Source organism: Hyperolius riggenbachi, chromosome 1, assembly GCF_040937935.1.
Source record: "Hyperolius riggenbachi isolate aHypRig1 chromosome 1, aHypRig1.pri, whole genome shotgun sequence".
NCBI lineage: Eukaryota > Metazoa > Chordata > Amphibia > Anura > Hyperoliidae > Hyperolius > Hyperolius riggenbachi.
The window spans coordinates 14,012,187-14,032,304 of NC_090646.1; the positions used below are offsets into that span (position 1 = coordinate 14,012,187).

Consider the following 20,118-nt stretch of genomic DNA (forward strand, 5'->3'; position numbering starts at 1 on the left):
CTGTTCGGGTTCTGCAGAACATCACCCTGTTCGGGTGATGTTCGGGTTCGGCAAACTGTTCGGCCATATGGCCGAACTAAGAGCGCATGGCCGAACGTTACCCGAACGTTCGGCTAGCGCTGTGATTGGCTGAACGGGTCACGTGTAGTGTTGGGCGAACATCTAGATGTTCGGGTTCGGGCCGAACATGGCCGAACTCCGAACATAATGGAAGTCAATGGGGACCCGAACTTTTGTGCTTTGTAAAGCCTCCTTACATGCTACATACCCCAAATTTACAGGGTATGTGCACCTTGGGAGTGGGTACAAGAGGAAAAAATTTTTTAGCAAAAAGAGCTTATAGTTTTTGAGAAAATCGATTTTAAAGTTTCAAAGGGAAAACTGTCTTTTAAATGCGGGAAATGTCTGTTTTCTTTGCACAGGTAACATGCTTTTTGTCGGCATGCAGTCATAAATGTAATACATATAAGAGGTTCCAGGAAAAGGGACCGGTAACGCTAACCCAGCAGCAGCACACGTGATGGAACAAGAGGAGGGTGGCGCAGGAGGAGAAGGCCACGCTTTGAGACACAACAACCCAGGCCTTGCATGAGGACAAGAAGCGTGCGGATAGCAATTTGCATTTTGTCGCCATGCAGTCATAAATGTAATACAGATGAGAGGTTCAATAAACAGGGACCGGAAACGCTAACCCATCACAGATGTTCATTGTTCATGTTACTTGGTTGGGGTCCGGGAATGTTGCGTAGTCGTTTCCAATCCAGGATTGATTCATTTTAATTTGAGTCAGACGGTCTGCATTTTCTGTGGAGAGGCGGATACGCCGCCGATCTGTGACGATGCCTCCGGCAGCACTGAAACAGCGTTCCGACATAACGCTGGCTGCCGGGCAAGCCAGCACCTCTATTGCGTACATTGCCAGTTTGTGCCAGGTGTCTAGCTTCGATACCCAATAGTTGAAGGGTGCAGATGGATTGTTCAACACAGCTACGCCATCTGACATGTAGTCCTTGACCATCTTCTCCAGGCGATCGGTGTTGGAGATGGATCTGCACGCTTGCTGTTCTGTGTGCTGCTGCATGGGTGTCAGAAAATTTTCCCACTCCAAGGACACTGCCGATACCATTCCCTTTTGGGCACTAGCTGCGGCTTGTGTTGTTTGCTGCCCTCCTGGTCGTCCTGGGTTTGCGGAAGTCAGTCTGTCGGCGTACAACTGGCTAGAGGAGGGGGAGGATGTCAATCTCCTCTCTAAAGTCTCCACAAGGGCCTGCTGGTATTCTTCCATTTTGACCTGTCTGGCTCTTTCTTCAAGCAGTTTTGGAACATTGTGTTTGTACCGTGGATCCAGAAGGGTATAAACCCAGTAATTGGTGTTGTCCAGAATGCGCACAATGCGTGGGTCGCGTTCAATGCAGTCCTAGGCCGAAGAGGTCATAGCCTAGGGTCACAAAACCTGTTTATTGGGCAATTTCAATGGTGGCGAGTCTGACGTACATAAATCGCAGCAATGGCCGTTAGCAACGTCTGAATCTCACGAAATGTCTCATGCAGGTAGAAGACATATTGTTAGACTTGGGCTCCAAAGATGGGTTCCCTACATCTCTGCAAACCAGAGTTACAGGGCTCCAAATTTGGTAAAATCCCCCATAGGCTTTCATTGGGCCTCCTATTTACAGTTCCAAAATCTCACATCTTTTCAAAGGGCAATTACTCAGCAGTGGCAAATTTTCTAGCATTGTAGGGACCCTTAGGGGGAACATGACTGGTGAGTTTCGGGCCCCTAGGCCAAAGAGGTCATAGCCTAGGGTCACAAAAACCTGTTTATTGGGGCTATTTCAATGGTAGTGATGGTGACGTACATAAATCGCAGCAATGGCCGTTAGCAAAGTCTGAATCTCACGAAATGTCTCATGCAGGTAGAAGACATATTGTTAGACTTGGATTCCAAAGATGGGGTCCCTACATCTCTGCAAACCAGAGTTACAGGGGTCCAAAATTGGTAAAATCCCCCATAGGATTTCATTGGCTCCCTATTTCACTTTCCAAAATCTCACATCTTTTCAAAGGGCAATGGCTCAGCAGTACCAAATTTTCTAGCATTGTAGGGACCCTTAGGGGGAACATGACTGGTGAGTTTCGGGCCCCTAGGCCGAAGAGGTCATAGCCTAGGGTCACAAAAACCTGTTTATTGGGGCTATTTCAATGGTAGTGATGGTGACGTACATAAATCGCAGCAATGGCCGTTAGCAAAGTCTGAATCTCACGAAATGTCTCATGCAGGTAGAAGACATATTGTTAGACTTGGATTCCAAAGATGGGGTCCCTACATCTCTGCAAACCAGAGTTACAGGGGTCCAAAATTGGTAAAATCCCCCATAGGATTTCATTGGCTCCCTATTTCACTTTCCAAAATCTCACATCTTTTCAAAGGGCAATGGCTCAGCATTACCAAATTTTCTAGCATTGTAGGGACCCTTAGGGGGAACATGACTGGTGAGTTTCGGGCCCCTAGGCCGAAGAGGTCATAGCCTAGGGTCACAAAAACCTGTTTATTTGGGCTATTTCAATGGTAGTGATGGTGGCGTACATAAATCTCAGCCATGGCCGTTAGCAACGTCTGAATCTCACGAAATGTCTCATGCAGGTAGAAGACATATTGTTAGACTTAGATTCCAAAGATGGGGTCCCTACATCTCTGCAAACCAGAGTTACAGGGGTCCAAAATTGGCAAAATCCCCCATAGGCTTTCATTGGGCCTCCTATTTACCGTTCCAAAATCTCACACCATTTCAAAGGGCAATGGCTCAGCAGTGGCAAAACTCACCAGTCATGATCCCCCTAAGGGTCCCTACAATGCTAGAAAATTTGGTACTGCTGAGCCATTGCCCTTTGAAAAGATGTGAGATTTTGGAAAGTGAAATAGGAAGCCAATGAAATCCTATGGGGGATTTTACCAATTTTGGACCCCTGTAACTCTGGTTTGCAGAGATGTAGGGACCCCATCTTTGGAATCCAAGTCTAACAATATGTCTTCTACCTGCATGAGACATTTCGTGAGATTCAGACTTTGCTAACGGCCATTGCTGCGATTTATGTACGTCACCATCACTACCATTGAAATAGCCCCAATAAACAGGTTTTTGTGACCCTAGGCTATGACCTCTTCGGCCTAGGGGCCCGAAACTCACCAGTCATGTTCCCCCTAAGGGTCCCTACAATGCTAGAAAATTTGGTACTGCTGAGTCATTGCCCTTTGAAAAGATGTGAGATTTTGGAAAGTGAAATAGGGAGCCAATGAAATCCTATGGGGGATTTTACCAATTTTGGACCCCTGTAACTCTGGTTTGCAGAGATGTAGGGACCCCATCTTTGGAATCCAAGTCTAACAATATGTCTTCTACCTGCATGAGACATTTCGTGAGATTCAGACTTTGCTAACGGCCATTGCTGCGATTTATGTACGTCACCATCACTACCATTGAAATAGCCCCAATAAACAGGTTTTTGTGACCCTAGGCTATGACCTCTTCGGCCTAGGGGCCCGAAACTCACCAGTCATGTTCCCCCTAAGGGTCCCTACAATGCTAGAAAATTTGGTACTGCTGAGCCATTGCCCTTTGAAAAGATGTGAGATTTTGGAAAGTGAAATAGGGAGCCAATGAAATCCTATGGGGGATTTTACCAATTTTGGACCCCTGTAACTCTGGTTTGCAGAGATGTAGGGACCCCATCTTTGGAATCCAAGTCTAACAATATGTCTTCTACCTGCATGAGACATTTCGTGAGATTCAGACTTTGCTAACGGCCATTGCTGCGATTTATGTACGTCACCACCACTACCATTGAAATAGCCCCAATAAACAGGTTTTTGTGACCCTAGGCTATGACCTCTTTGGCCTAGGGGCCCGAAACTCACCAGTCATGTTCCCCCTAAGGGTCCCTACAATGCTAGAAAATTTGGTACTGCTGAGCCATTGCCCTTTGAAAAGATGTGAGATTTTGGAAAGTGAAATAGGGAGCCAATGAAATCCTATGGGGGATTTTACCAATTTTGGACCCCTGTAACTCTGGTTTGCAGAGATGTAGGGACCCCATCTTTGGAATCCAAGTCTAACAATATGTCTTCTACCTGCATGAGACATTTCGTGAGATTCAGACTTTGCTAACGGCCATTGCTGCGATTTATGTACGTCACCATCACTACCATTGAAATAGCCCCAATAAACAGGTTTTTGTGACCCTAGGCTATGACCTCTTCGGCCTAGGGGCCCGAAACTCACCAGTCATGTTCCCCCTAAGGGTCCCTACAATGCTAGAAAATTTGGTACTGCTGAGCCATTGCCCTTTGAAAAGATGTGAGATTTTGGAAAGTGAAATAGGGAGCCAATTAAATCCTATGGGGGATTTTACCAATTTTGGACCCCTGTAACTCTGGTTTGCAGAGATGTAGGGACCCCATCTTTGGAATCCAAGTCTAACAATATGTCTTCTACCTGCATGAGACATTTCGTGAGATTCAGACTTTGCTAACGGCCATTGCTGCGATTTATGTACGTCACCATCACTACCATTGAAATAGCCCCAATAAACAGGTTTTTGTGACCCTAGGCTATGACCTCTTCGGCCTAGGGGCCCGAAACTCACCAGTCATGTTCCCCCTAAGGGTCCCTACAATGCTAGAAAATTTGGTACTGCTGAGCCATTGCCCTTTAAAAAGATGTGAGATTTTGGAAAGTGAAATAGGGAGCCAATGAAATCCTATGGGGGATTTTACCAATTTTGGACCCCTGTAACTCTGGTTTGCAGAGATGTAGGGAACCCATCTTTGGAGCCCAAGTCTAACAATATGTCTTCTACCTGCATGAGACATTTCGTGAGATTCAGACGTTGCTAACGGCCATTGCTGCGATTTATGTACGTCAGACTCGCCACCATTGAAATTGCCCAATAAACAGGTTTTGTGACCCTAGGCTATGACCTCTTCGGCCTAGGACTGCATTGAACGCGACCCACGCATTGTGCGCATTCTGGACAACACCAATTACTGGGTTTATACCCTTCTGGATCCACGGTACAAACACAATGTTCCAAAACTGCTTGAAGAAAAAGAGCCAGACAGGTCAAAATGGAAGAATACCAGCAGGCCCTTGTGGAGACTTTAGAGAGGAGATTGACATCCTCCCCCTCCTCTAGCCAGTTGTACGCCGACAGACTGACTTCCGCAAACCCAGGACGACCAGGAGGGCAGCAAACAACACAAGCCGCAGCTAGTGCCCAAAAGGGAATGGTATCGGCAGTGTCCTTGGAGTGGGAAAATTTTCTGACACCCATGCAGCAGCACACAGAACAGCAAGCGTGCAGATCCACCTCCAACACCGATCGCCTGGAGAAGATGGTCAAGGACTACATGTCAGATGGCGTAGCTGTGTTGAACAATCCATCTGCACCCTTCAACTATTGGGTATCGAAGCTAGACACCTGGCACAAACTGGCAATGTACGCAATAGAGGTGCTGGCTTGCCCGGCAGCCAGCGTTATGTCGGAACGCTGTTTCAGTGCTGCCGGAGGCATCGTCACAGATCGGCGGCGTATCCACCTCTCCACAGAAAATGCAGACCGTCTGACTCAAATTAAAATGAATCAATCCTGGATTGGAAACGACTACGCAACACTCCCGGACCCCAACCAAGTAACATGAACAATGAACATCTGTGATGGGTTAGCGTTTCCGGTCCCTGTTTATTGACCCTCTGATCTGTATTACATTTATGACTGCATGGCGACAAAATGCAAATTGCTATCCGCACGCTTCTTGTCCTCATGCAAGGCCTGGGTTGTTGTGTCTCAAAGCGTGGCCTTCTCCTCCTGCGCCACCCTCCTCTTGTTCCATCACGTGTGATGCTGCTGGGTTAGCGTTACCGGTCCCTTTTCCTGGAACCTCTTATATGTATTACATTTATGACTGCATGCCGACAAAAAGCATGTTACCTGTGCAAAGAAAACAGACATTTCCCGCATTTAAAAGACAGTTTTCCCTTTGAAACTTTAAAATCGATTTTCTCAAAAACTATAAGCTCTTTTTGCTAATTTTTTTTTTCCTCTTGTACCCACTCCCAAGGTGCACATACCCTGTAAATTTGGGGTATGTAGCATGTAAGAAGGCTTTACAAAGCACAAATGTTCGGGTCCTTATTGACTTCTATTATGTTCGGAGTTCGGGTCGAACACCCGAACATCGCGGCCATGTTCGGCCTGTTCGGCCCGAACCCGAACATCTAGATGTTCGCCCAACACTAGCGTGGAGCCACAAACAGCCAATTAAAATTCACCTATTGCTTTTTGGTTTCAATAGTTTTTTTTATTGAAAGAATTTTCACAATAGAACAAAAAGTCATGTATATGACATACCTTACATGATAAAGTAAAATTTTTAACATTAAAAAGAAAAGGTTTGGTACAGACCAAGGTCAATGATGTGACATAACTATACAGTGGTCAATAACATAGTTGAAGTTATAATAATCTTAACAAATTCTTAATCTGCGATGAGGTACCAATGACACCACATTTTCTGTGCAGTTGTTATCCGAGATGGAGCAGATCCTCCTGGAACTGGGGGACCCAAATCCACCCTAACATAAGTTCCAGGTGTCACATCCATCACTTAAAGTATATGCAATGCAATTGGGTCTGTGTGAGCAACATTAACTGAATTGTTTATAGATATGTTTGTTCATAAACAAAACAAAAAAAATAGCTTATCATATAGTTCTATTTTCTTCCTGAACTTCTGATGATAATAATATGTTCAGAGAATTAACAAAAACAAGGGAAGTCCAACGGGACAAAAGCAACGAGAAAAATGGGTATATGTATAGTTTCGAATAGAATTCATGCACAAACTCCGAGTAGAATCCGCGCATGAATTCCGAATGGGATCCGTGTAAAATCTGTGTATGTACACTGCAGAGCCAAGTATATAAGTGAGAGGTTTAGAATTGAAATAATTTGGATTCAGGATATGCCATTGTCCAAAGACTTGCCCTGTCAAGAAAGCCTGTAAGTTGACAGACACACTTAATAGCCAAAGACTTCTAAGCTGTCAGATTCAAGTCAACGTTTTTGAGAACATTGTCAATTTTGGGTATTATTGGAGATTTCCAGTTATCTATAATTAATAGTCTTGTGGCTATGAATATGTGATTGAAAATGGGCCTTTCTCTTTTGAGCAAATCTGTGGTACCAATGTATAAAAGGGCCATACCTGGGGGGATAAGAGTGAGATTAACTGTTAGGTTTTGCAACACCTATTGATTTACAAGGGGTATATTTAATTGCTGCCATTCTTGCACTGTTAATGGCACAAGCCTCAAACCTGGTACAGATTGGTCATTGGGTGACTGGGGTTCAAATTCAGAAAAGGGGGTGAAGCCACAAACAGCCAATCAGATTTTTTTCATTTCAATGCAAATAACAGATACGAAAGACCGCAAAGCTCACAAACTAGGTCATTACGTAATTAAGATCTATTCCATATGCAGGGTCAGACTGGGACACTTAGGGCCCACCAGAGGATTTTCAGCCTGTAGCCCACTCGCCCCATAATTTGGAGCTCACATATAGTACCTATATACTCTGCAAAGTACTGCTGTAGATGTAAGTGGTACATAATAATAACATGGTAGACATTAGATTATCGTAGAGATTAGTTTGTAAACTCCCCTGAGTAGTCAGTGACATGACTATGCAGGGCAATTCCAGGATTTTTTTAGTGAGGGTAGTTTGCAGTTGCTGGATCCACTAGTTGGGGTAGCTGATTAGCATGCACTAGAAAATGAATGTGGTCATGACTCATGATGGGTCATGGAAATGGCTAAATGTACATAAAATAAGCTGTGGTGTTATATAAAGACAATTTGCCTTCCCAGAAAGTCTTTGGATGAAGCTCCCTCTCTCTTTTAATAAGAAGTAATGCCTTGGTTAGCATACATATGTCAGGGATTAGTGCCGCAGAAGTGGTCAGTGCTATATAAATATAATAAGAATAGAATAGAATAGAATAGAATATAGTAGGAAATGAAACTATGACAATGGTAGGATTAGATTGTGAGCTCCTCTGAGGACAGTCAGTGACATGACTATGTACTCTGTAAAGTGCTGCAGATGATGCTAGTGCTATGCTCGCTGGATTCCGCAATTCCGGCCGGAATTTGGCCAATTCCCATTCCGTCGGTCGGAACGGAATTGCTATACCTCTAAAACGGAATTCCGTGGAAATTTTTTTAATACCGGTGAATTTTTACAGAATTAACAATTATTTCCTTACCTATACCTTCCTCGAGGGTCTCATCTTCCAGGGAATTGTAGTATTTCAAAAGCCAGCTTACATACCGTGGCTGGGAATCAAACCTGGGCTGGGAATTGAACCCAGGTCTCAGTGTGTGGTAGGTATCTGACTTACTCCCTATACCTCCAACCCCACTACATGCTGAAGCCAGCCTAGCATGTACCATTATGATCAATCGAAGAGAAAAAGTAGCATGCTTAAGGATTTGTAGTATTTCAAAAGCCAGCTTACATACCATGACTGGGAATTGAACCCCGGCTGGGCTGGGAATTGAACCCAGGTCTCAGTGTGTGGTAGGTATCCGACTTAACCCCTATACCACCAACCACACTACATGCTGAAGCCACCCTAGCATGTACCATTATGATCAATCGAAGAGAAAAAGTAGCATGCTTAAGGATTTGTAGTATTTCAAAAGCCAGCTTACATACCATGGCTGGGAATTGAACCCAGGTCTCAGTGTGTGGTAGGTATCTGACTTAACCCCTATACCACCAACCACACTACATGCTGAAGCCACCCTAGCATGTGCCATTATGATAAATCGAAGAGAAAACGTAGCATGCTTAAGGATTTGTAGTATTTCAAAAGCCAGCTTACATACCGTGGCTGGGAATTGAACCCAGGCTGGGCATTGAACCCAGGTCTCAGTGTGTGGTAGGTATCTGACTTAACCCCATACCACACTACATGCTGAAGCCAGCCTAGCATGTACCATTATGATCAATCCAAGAGAAAAAGTAGCGTGCCTAAGGATTTGTAGTATTTCAAAAGCCAGCTTACATAGCCCTGTAAGAGAAAGTGTAATAAGAGCCCTGCCGTAACATAGATATTACGGTAGCTAAGACTACTCCTGGGCCTTTCTTGTAGTTGAAGAGATGAGTGAACTGTGACACCAGCAAACAGAGAAGCTTCCCCATGTTGGAGCTAGTGTTGGGCGAACAGTGTTCGCCACTGTTCGGGTTCTGCAGAACATCACCTGATGGTGTTTGGCCACATGGCCGAACTAAGAGCGCATGGCCGAACATTCCCCGAATGTTCGGCTAGCGCTGTGATTGGCCGAACGGGTCACGTGGTTCGGACCCGAACGCGCTCTGATTGGCCGATTTGTCACGTGGTTTGGGTAAATAAATACCCGAACCACGTCATATCTCCGCCATTTGTCTGTGGGTTTATCTTTGGGTAGGCAGGCAGGGTAGTTCGCGCTCCAGCCACGCTAGCAAGGGTCCCCCCAGTCATTGTGTCGCTGCTGGGAATAGTAGTACACCGCTCGCTCAGCCACACTATATAGCATTCTGTTTCCTGCCACTGTGTGTACCTCGCTCAGCCACACTATATAGCATTCTGTTTACTGTTCTGTGTCTGCTGAGAATAGTAGTACACCGCTCGCTCAGCCACACTATATAGCATTCTGTTTACTGCCACTCTGTGTACCTCGCTCAGCCACACTATATAGCATTGTGTTTACTGCCACTCTGTGTCTGCTGGGAATAGTAGTACACTGCTCGCTCAGCCACACTATATAGCATTCTGTTTACTGCCACTCTGTGTACCTCGCTCAGCCACACTATATAGCATTCTGTTTACTGCCACTCTGTGTCTGCTGGGAATAGTAGTACACCGCTCGCTCAGCCACACTATATAGCATTGTGTTTACTGCCACTCTGTGTACCTCGCTCAGCCACACTATATAGCATTCTGTTTACTGCCACTCTATGTCTGCTGGGAATAGTAGTACACCGCTCGCTCAGCCACACTATATAGCATTGTGTTTACTGCCACTCTGTGTACCTCGCTCAGCCACACTATATAGCATTGTGTTTACTGCCACTTTGTGTACCTCGCTCAGCCACACTATATAGCATTCTGTTTACTGCCACTCTGTGTCTGCTGGGAATAGTAGTACACCGCTCGCTCAGCCACACTATATAGCATTGTGTTTACTGCCACTCTGTGTACCTCGCTCAGCCACACTATATAGCATTGTGTTTACTGCCACTCTGTGTACCTCGCTCAGCCACACTATATAGCATTCTGTTTACTGCCACTTTGTGTCTGCTGGGAATAGTAGTACACCACTCGCTCAGCCACACTATATAGCATTCTGTTTACTGCCACTCTGTGTACCTCGCTCAGCCACACTACATAGCATTGTGTTTACTGCCACTCTGTGTCTGCTGGGAATAGTAGTACACCGCTCGCTCAGCCACACTATATAGCATTGTGTTTACTGCCACTCTGTGTACCTCGCTCAGCCACACTATATAGCATTCTGTTTACTGCCACTCTGTGTCTGCTGGGAATAGTAGTACACCGCTCGCTCAGCCACACTATATAGCATTGTGTTTACTGCCACTCTGTGTACCTCGCTCAGCCACACTATATAGCATTCTGTTTACTGCCACTCTGTGTACCTCGCTCAGCCACACTATATAGCATTCTGTTTACTGCCACTCTGTGTACCTCGCTCAGCCACAGTATATAGCATTGTGTTTACTGCCACTTTGTGTCTGCTGGGAATAGTAGTACACCGCTCGCTCAGCCACACTATATAGCATTGTGTTTACTGCCACTCTGTGTACCTCGCTCAGCCACACTATATAGCATTGTGTTTACTGCCACTCTGTGTCTGCTGGGAATAGTAGTACACCGCTCGCTCAGTCACACTATATAGCATTGTGTTTACTGCCACTCTGTGTACCTTGCTCAGCCACACTATATAGCATTGTGTTTACTGCCACTCTGTGTCTGCTGGGAACAGTAGTACACCGCTCACCCGCCACTGTATAGCATTGTGCTCTGTGTCGCTGCTGGGAATAGTGGTACACCGCTCACCCGCCACTGTATAGCATTGTGCTCTGTGTCGCTGCTGGGAATAGTGGTACACCGCTCACCCACCACTGTATAGCATTTCTGTACTGCCACTGTACTGCTGCCAGTCAGCGTGTACTTTAAGGATAAGTGAAATGAGGAAGAAATCCGGTGCAAGAGGGAGGGGCAAGGGAAGAGGTGTTTCCCCTGACGGTTCACGTACAGGCCACAGGGGAGCACCCAAGAAAACCCACTCAATACTGCCCATGTTGTCCAGGACAACAACCCTCACAAATCCAAAAGAACAGGACCAGATAATTACTTGGATGACCTCTCAAGCGTCCAGCAGTGGGTTAAGCAGCACCAGCACATCACGCACGAGGTCCGAGTCCTCAGCCAGTTACAAGGAGCCAGTGGGCACAAAGCTGACACAACCGGCAGCGACACCACGCACACAACTGCCAGATAACCAGTCCGATGAATTACCTCAGGACACAATGGGGTATTCGGAGGAGCTATTCCCAGCCCAACAAACTTCCACCTTTCAAAGGTCAATGGAGGAACAGCCAGAAATGTTGTGCCCGGATTCACAACCATTAACTGTGGGAAATGCACCGCGCACTGAAATACAAGGCGAGTCCGAGGAGGACTCGGAAACCTAAATCCCAGAGCAAGTTGGGCAGGAGGGGTTGCAATTGCAGGAGGTCGGCCGACAAGATCTGGAAGACGACGTTGGAGTGAGCTGCGCAGAGGTTGTTCTGGGGAGCTCTACTCCACGGCGGCGGCCCCCCACAATGACATATGATGAGTTTCAGGAGATGGAAGAGGAGGGTATGGACAATGTGGACATAGACCCAGATTTTGTTTGTGAACGAGAACATCGCCATCGTAGCAGCAGCACAGATGAGTCTGTTGAAGAACCCACTGCTGCACGAGTTCGCCTTGTGCCACAAGGTAGGCGGCGCGCAATTTCAGGCACCACAAGCGTGGAAGTTCAAGTGAGAGGCAAAAGAGGCGCAAACAGAAATCGCCAGCAAGGCAGGTGCTCCAAAGTTTGGGCTTTCTTTGAAGACTGCACTGAGGATGGTACTATGGCGATTTGCAAGGTGTGCAAGACCCGCCTGAGCAGGGGGAAAAGTATTAACAACCTCTCCACCACCAGCATGAGCCGCCACATGCTATCCAAACATCCCACTCTGTGGGCAAATGCGGCAGGACAGGGTACCAGCAACACTGCCTCCCTTGGGGTCACCAGACTCACCACCAGACCCGCCTCAGCAGCAGCAGCAGCTCAGCCATTGCGTGGTTCACAACATTCACAAACATCAGACGCTGACACTGTTACTGTAACGATTGTGGGATATCTCCGTGTTCAGCGCACAAAGATGTGCGCTGACACTGCGGAGGTCCTCCACAAGCGTGTCAAGATACTAGAACCCAGCTTTTGGTGCAAGCACCAGTAGAGGGAAAATTCCTGTCGGCAGATGGCGCTGGGGAGTGCAGAGGAACCAATCCTCTGTACCTCCACAAATGCCAGACAGGAATTTGTACGAAGCGCAGAACGCAATCGCAAGAGAGGCGATTGCGAATGAGAACGAGCAAAGGGACAGATTGTATGTGTGTGCGCCAATCTAGTCGCCACCCCGCGACCGTGCATACACAACAGCAGATATGAAATAGGAACGCGATCGCGAGAGGTGCGATCGCCAGACGTGACACAAGGCAGATCAGAACAGAATACGAGGTTAGCAAAGGCACAGCAAATAATACAATGAGAATATACGGAAAATAATAAACGCTAGCTAACCGCGAACACCGCACTCATTCGCAACAGTGCACGCGGTTATGCGCGGTCTCCACGTGATAAGCACAATAGAGACAAACACGCCTTACTAACCATCAACAGACAAACACGAAACAAAGAACGTGAACGCTTGCTTAACGGTTACCTCACCGAGCCTACAGCAAGCGCCCATATCAGACAAGACAGACAAACGAGAAACAGGAACTAGGCAGAAAGGATCCACCGCTCTTCCGCCAGAGCAAGTGTGATCCAAGCAGGAACACAGATCAGAAAGATCCACAGCCGCTAACGCTAGCGGCTAGTGCGATCTAAACAAGACAGATCAGATGAGGTAGCCGGTAGCAACCGCTGCTCCAGCTTACACTCCAGGAACTCAGATCAGAAGGATCCACAGCCGCTACCGCTAGAGGCTAGTGAGATCCAAACAAGACAGAGCGATTCGCTATCAACCGCCGCTGGCGACAGCGCAATCGCGACAGACAAGACAAGACAGAATAGGCAGTACAAATTATACACAAACTGACTGCACTAACTAGGAATGCAAGGAGCACTCCCCAAGAATTAACTATACTAAGATAGCAGTGGCTGACACTCCAGGTGAGTCCAGCAGGAACAAACCTCTATGAGCAGCGAAGCATTGTGGGACACACATAGTACTTATAGTACACGCCTCCAATGAATGTGGCCAGGCAATTTGCATGACAACGTATGCAAATTCCTCAGCAAGCACAAGCTGCAAAACTGACAGAAGGTCTACTTTCCAGAGTCCTGCAGCATGCAGACCTTAATAATGATCAAAAGGCTGCCTGCCTGCGCAGGCAGCTGAGCGGATCGTTACAGTTACTTTCCGGAGTAGTGCTCTTGAGGTCTCCCAGTGTTCATCAAACACAACAACCAACAGCCCTTCAGTGTGCAGCCCTACGATTCAGTTGTCTGTCTCGGAGATGTTTGATCGCAAGAGGAAATTGCCAGCAAATGACCCCCGGGCCGTGGCAGTAACAGCCAGCATAGCCAAGCTTCTGGCCTGCGAAATGCTGCCATATCGAGTGGTGGAGACAAACAGCTTCAAGGGCATGATGTCAGTGGCCATCCCACGTTACGTGGTTCCCAGCCGCTACCACTTTGCACGCTCTGCAGTGCCTGAGTTGCATGAGCACGTGGTCAGCAAAATAACCCGAAGCTTGAAGAATGCCGTTGCCTGCAAGGTTCACCTCACCACTGACACCTGGACGAGTGTGTTCGGCCAGGGTCGATACATCTCCCTTACCGCGCACTGGGTGAACCTTGTGGAGCCTGGCAGCGATTCCTCACCTGCTACGGCGCGGGTGTTGCCCACGCCGCAAACAGCTGCACCGCCGTCCCTCCCACTGGATAACAACAGCAGCACCTACCTCTCTGACTCCTTCTCCTCCAACGCATCTCAAAGCTGTACCTTATCCGGAAACGCTAACCCAGCAGCAGTAGGATCGTGGAAGCAGTGCAGCACAGCTGTTGGCATGCATCAGCAAGCGTTGCTGAAGCTGATCTGCCTTGGGCATAAGCAGCACACAGGGGAGGAAATTTGGAGGGGAAGAAAGGAACAGACGGATTTGTGGCTGGCACCGCTGGACCTGAAACCGGGCATGGTTGTGTGTGATAATGGGAGTAATCTCATTCGCGCTTTAAGGTTGGCTAAGCTGACACACATCCCTTGCCTGGCGCATGTGATGAACCTAGTAGTTCAGCGGTTCCTGAGGACATACCCAGGCGTGGCCGATCTTCTGTTGAAGGTGCGACGAGTGGCCAAACATTGCAGAAATTCCAGTACTGCTTCGGGGGCACTTGCCAAGATGCAGGAGCGCTTCAATCTCCCCCACCATCGCTTGCTGTGTGATGTCCCTACGCGCTGGAATTCTACGCTGCACATGCTAGCCCGCTTTTGCGAGCAGAAGAGTGCAGTGGTCCAGTACATGACGACGCAGTACCGAGGCGCATCCGGACAGCTGCCAAGCTTCTGTGGATCCGATTGGGCCAACATGTTGGACCTCTGCCAAGTCCTCCAAAATTTTGAGCAATCCCCGTTGCTTGTGAGCAGTGACAACTCTTCAGTCAGCATTACCATACCACTGCTGTGTTTACTGAAAAGGTCAATGTTGAAAATCAAGGAAACAGCTGTCATGATGCAACTGGGGGAATCTGAAGGAGAAAACGATCAGCGTGATGGTACCAACATCAGGCCATCCGCCTCAGGAAACGCTGGCCCCAGCAGCTATGACGAAGAAGAGGAGGAGGAACAGCTGGAGTTGGAGCAGGAATTTCCTGCCACCACTGACGAGGGCCAGAGCGGTGCACGTTGGACTTCCACAATTCAGCGCGAATGGTCAGCAGAAGCAGACCAGGAAGAAGGTGACGACTATGATGCATCACAACAACTATCACAACGCTCACAAGAGGATGATGAGGATTCTGGCAGGACTCTGGTACACATGGCTCAATTCATGCTAGACGCATTGAACGCGACCCATGCATTGTGCGCATTCTGGACAACACCAATTACTGGGTTTATACCCTTCTGGATCCACGGTACAAACACAATGTTCCAAAACTGCTTGAAGAAAGAGTCAGACAGGTCAAAATGGAAGAATACCAGCAGGCCCTTGTGGAGACTTTAGAGAGGAGATTGACATCCTCCCCCTCCTCTAGCCAGTTGTACGCCGACAGACTGACTTCCGCAAACCCAGGACGACCAGGAGGGCAGCAAACAACACAAGCCGCAGCTAGTGCCCAAAAGGGAATGGTATCGGCAGTGTCCTTGGAGTGGGAAAATTTTATGACACCCATGCAGCAGCAGCCCAAAGAACAGCAAGCGTGCAGATCCACCTCCAACACCGATCGCCTGGAGAAGATGGTCAAGGACTACATGTCAGATGGCGTAGCTGTGTTGAACAATCCATCTGCACCCTTCAACTATTGGGTATCGAAGCTAGACACCTGGCACGAAATGGCAATGTACGCAATAGAGGTTCTGGCTTGCCCGGCAGCCAGCGTTATGTCGGAACGCTGTTTCAGTGCTGCCGGAGGCATCGTCACAGATCGGCGTATCCGCCTCTCCACATAAAATGCAGACCGTCTGACTCAAATTAAAATGAATCAATCCTGGATTGGAAACGACTACGCAACACTCCAGGACCCCAACCAAGTAACATGAACAATGACCATCTGTGATGGGTTAGCGTTTCCGGTCCCTGTTTATTGAACCTCTCATCTGTATTACATTTATGACTGCATGGCGGCAAAAAGCATTGCTATATCCGCACGCTATTTGTCCTCATGCAAGGCCTGGGATGCTGTGTCTCAAAAAGCGTGGCCTTCTCCTCCTGCACCTCCTCCTGTTCCATCATGTGTGCTGCTGCTGCTGCTGGGTTAGCGTTTCCGGTCCCTGTTTATTGAACCTCTCATCTTTATTACATTTATGACTGCATGGCGGCAAAAAGCATTGCTATATCCGCACGCTATTTGTCCTCATGCAAGGCCTGGGATGTTGTGTCTCAAAAAGCGTGGTCTTCTCCTCCTGCGCCTCCTCCTGTTCCATCACGTGTGCTGCTGCTGCTGCTGCTGGGTTAGCGTTTCCGGGCCATGTTTATTGAACCTCTCATCTTTATTACATTTATGACTGCATGGCGGCAAAAAGCATTGCTATATCCGCACGCTATTTGTCCTCATGCAAGGCCTGGGATGCTGTGTCTCAAAAAGCGTGGCCTTCTCCTCCTGCGCCTCCTCCTGTTCCATCACGTGTTCTACTGCTTGTGCTGGGTTAGCGTTACCGGTCCCTTTTCCTGGAACCTCTTCTCTGTATTACATTTATGACTGCATGGCGACAAAAAGCATGTTACCTGTGCAAAGAAACATGACATTTTCCACATTTAAAAGACAGTTTTTCCTTTGAAAGTTTACAATCAATTTTCTCAAAAACTATAGGCTCTTTTTCAAATATTTTTTTTCCCTCTTGTACCCACTCCCAAGTTGCACATACCCTGCAAATTTGGGGTATGTAGCATGTAAGGAAGCTTTACAAAGCACGAAACTTCGGGTCCCCATTGACTTCCGTTATGTTCGGAGTTCGGCGCGAACACCCGAACATCGTGGCGATGTTCGGCGAACGTTTGCAAACCCGAACATCTAGGTGTTCGCCCAACACTAGTTGGAGCATTGGATTTGGTAAAGTCTTAAGCCAATGTGTTGTAAGACACAAGTTAGCTTTAGGTTAGCAGGAATGGTTGCATGGCCACCTAGCTTTTCATCCTTCCCAGGCCAGCTAGGCTGGCTTCAGCATGTAGTGTTGGTAGTATAGTGGTGAGCAGAGCTGCCCTCCAAGCAATTGACCTGGGTTTGATTCCTGGCCAATGTATGTGAGCGTGCTTTTGACATCCTACACATCCCTGGAAGACAAGATCCTTCTCCGCCAGAGGAGGAGGGAGGAAGCTGTTGTGGGGTGCTATTTAAGGAATAACAATCAGCCAGGAGCAAGCTAACAAGCCTACAAGAGCCTAACTAAGCTTTCCCTAGCAGAGTCTGTCAGCAGCTGTCCCTTCACTAATTACGGTAGGCAGACGAGTGAGTAAAATGGCCGGAGAACACTGCATTTTATAAGGGGGGGTGGGACTCCAGGAGTGAGTGTAGTCTGATTGGCGACAATGTGCCTGCTGACTGTGATGTAGAGGGTCAAAGTTGACCCTAATGGAGCATTATGGGGGCGAACCGAACTTCCGCAAAAGTTTGCCTTCGCCGGCGAATGCGAACCACCCAAAGTTCGCCTGGAACCGTTCGGCCCATCTCTACTTAACACGTGCTAACTGAGTTAGCACTGGTTAGTGAATCAAGCCCAAAGGGTCATATAAGTGAGGTTACAATTGTAACGATTGCGGAATCGTCTCCGTGGTCAGCGCACCAGACGTGCGCTGACGCGGCGGATTTCCTCCACAAGCGTATTATTGAGGACACCCAGGCTAGGTGCTATGCACCTGCAGAGGGAAATTCCTGTCGGCAGGTGGAGCTGTGGAGTGCAGAGGAACAGCTCCTCTGCCCTACCACACACGCCAGACAGGAATTGTACGAAGGGAAGAAACGCAATCGCAAGAGAAGCAATTGAGAGTGAGCACAGAGACAGATTGTGTGTGTGTGCATAAAATTAGTCGCCAACCCACGACTGTGCACACACCACAGCAGATAAGAAGCAGGAACGCGATCGCGAGAGGTGCGATCGCCAGACGTGACACAAGGTTACAGCAAGGCGGAGCACGAGAGTAGCAAAGGCACAGCAAATAATACAATAAGGAGATACGGAAAATAATAAATGCTAGCTAACCGCGAACACCGCACTCATTCGCAACAGTGCACGCGGTTATGCGCGGTCTCCACGTGATAAGCACAATAGAGACAAGCACGCCTAACTAACCAAAGACAGACAAACACGAAACAGAGAACGCGAGCGCTTGCTTAACGGTTACCTCACCGAGCCTACAGCAAGCGTTTCGAATCAGACAAGACAGACACACGAAAACAGGGACAAGCGAGAGATAGGATCCACAGCACTAGCGAAAAGTGGCTAGCGCGATCCAAGTACAGAGTAGCAGAACAGAAGGATCCCCAGCGCTAGCGAAAAGTGGCTAGCGCGATCCCAGAAGACAGAACAGAAGGATCCCCAGCGCTAGCGAAAAGTAGCTAGCGCGATCCCAGGAGACAGAGTAGCAGAACAGAAGGATCCCCAGCGCTAGCGAAAAGTGGCTAGCGCGATCCCAGAAGACAGAACAGAAGGATCCCCAGCGCTAGCGAAAAGTGGCTAGCGCGATCCCAGGAGACAGAACAGAAGGATCCCCAGCACTAGCGCTAGGGCGAGTGCGATCCAAACACACGGCAGACAGAACAGATGAGGTAGGCAGAAACAACCGCTGTTTCAACCTACACTCCAGACTCAATCAGAAGGATCCACAGCCGCTAACGCTAGGGCTTGTACGATCCAAACACAAGACAGACGGAACAGGCAAAACAGATAATACAACCTGACTGGACTAGAAGGGGAGCCTAAAGCAACCCCCAGGAATTAACTATACTAGATAGCAATGGCTGACACTCCAGCAGTGTCCATCAGGAACAGACCATGGAAGGGAAATGTCCAGCAAAGCATTCTGGGAGCAGAATGCTTTTATAGTGCTAGTCATCAAAAGAAGGCAGGTAACGGATTTGCATGACTAATGTATGCAAATTCCTCAGCAACACAAGCTGCAGAACTGACAGAAAGTCTCTCTTAAAGAGACCTGCAGAATGCAGACGTGAACAGTGGTCAAAACGCTGCCTGTCTGCACAGGCAGCTGAGCAGATTCTCACAACAATACTTGTCGTTACTGGGATGATCATAGTCAGACACGGGAGATCAATTCTTTTTCTAGACATATTAGTTATGACATCATGACATATGGTGCTGCCCTTGCGTCAGATCCTTTTCCGGCCCCCAGACCCGCTCGGCGGGAGTTCCAGTTCTCAGCCATTCATTAAAAGGATCCAAGGAGTGCGCACCCATACTACAGAGGCGCTCTAGCTCACAATTGACCTATATCTGGTAAGTGTTATTGGGTTTTTACACTAATACTTTCACATGCCGCCGTGCATGGACAACATTGCCTCATTAGCTGCTGACTATATACATGCATATAAACGTTTCCCACCACGGGGTGGTTGGACCTATTTTGTCAAAGGGCTAGTCTTTTCTCTATAAGACATCACTACCACTCACTGATAGAACCAGATGGAAGTTTATTAGAATGATAAGGGTGTTATGAAAAATTGTGATGAAAAGATATTTGAGTACCTCCTAGCATTGTTTTTTCTGTTTTCTTTTTTTCCCCAGTGTTCTCCTACCTCAGATTGCCTGATGAAGCGGGATGTGTGCCCGTGAAACGCGTTGCATTATTTCTGGAGACCAATAAATATCTGTTTGTTATTACGGCTTGTATTTAGCCTGGTCATTTTTGAGGGTATTGGTTCCACCCACCCCCTCATTTTAAACGGTTTTTAAATTTATCTTATCCTGTTTTGGCGCCTCTATTTTTACTTAGTTATGACATCAGGCAGTCTATCAACTGCCAAACTAATAATGTGCATGCGTGGCCTGCAGGATTCA

General features: G+C 47.6%; 1 protein-coding gene across 7 annotated transcripts in view; it reads left to right on the top strand.

Moving 5' to 3' along the window:
- LOC137562405 (uncharacterized) overlaps positions 1 to 20,118 on the top strand; it is a 428,020-nt gene that overhangs the window by 400,747 nt on the left and 7,155 nt on the right. The window lies entirely within an intron of this gene.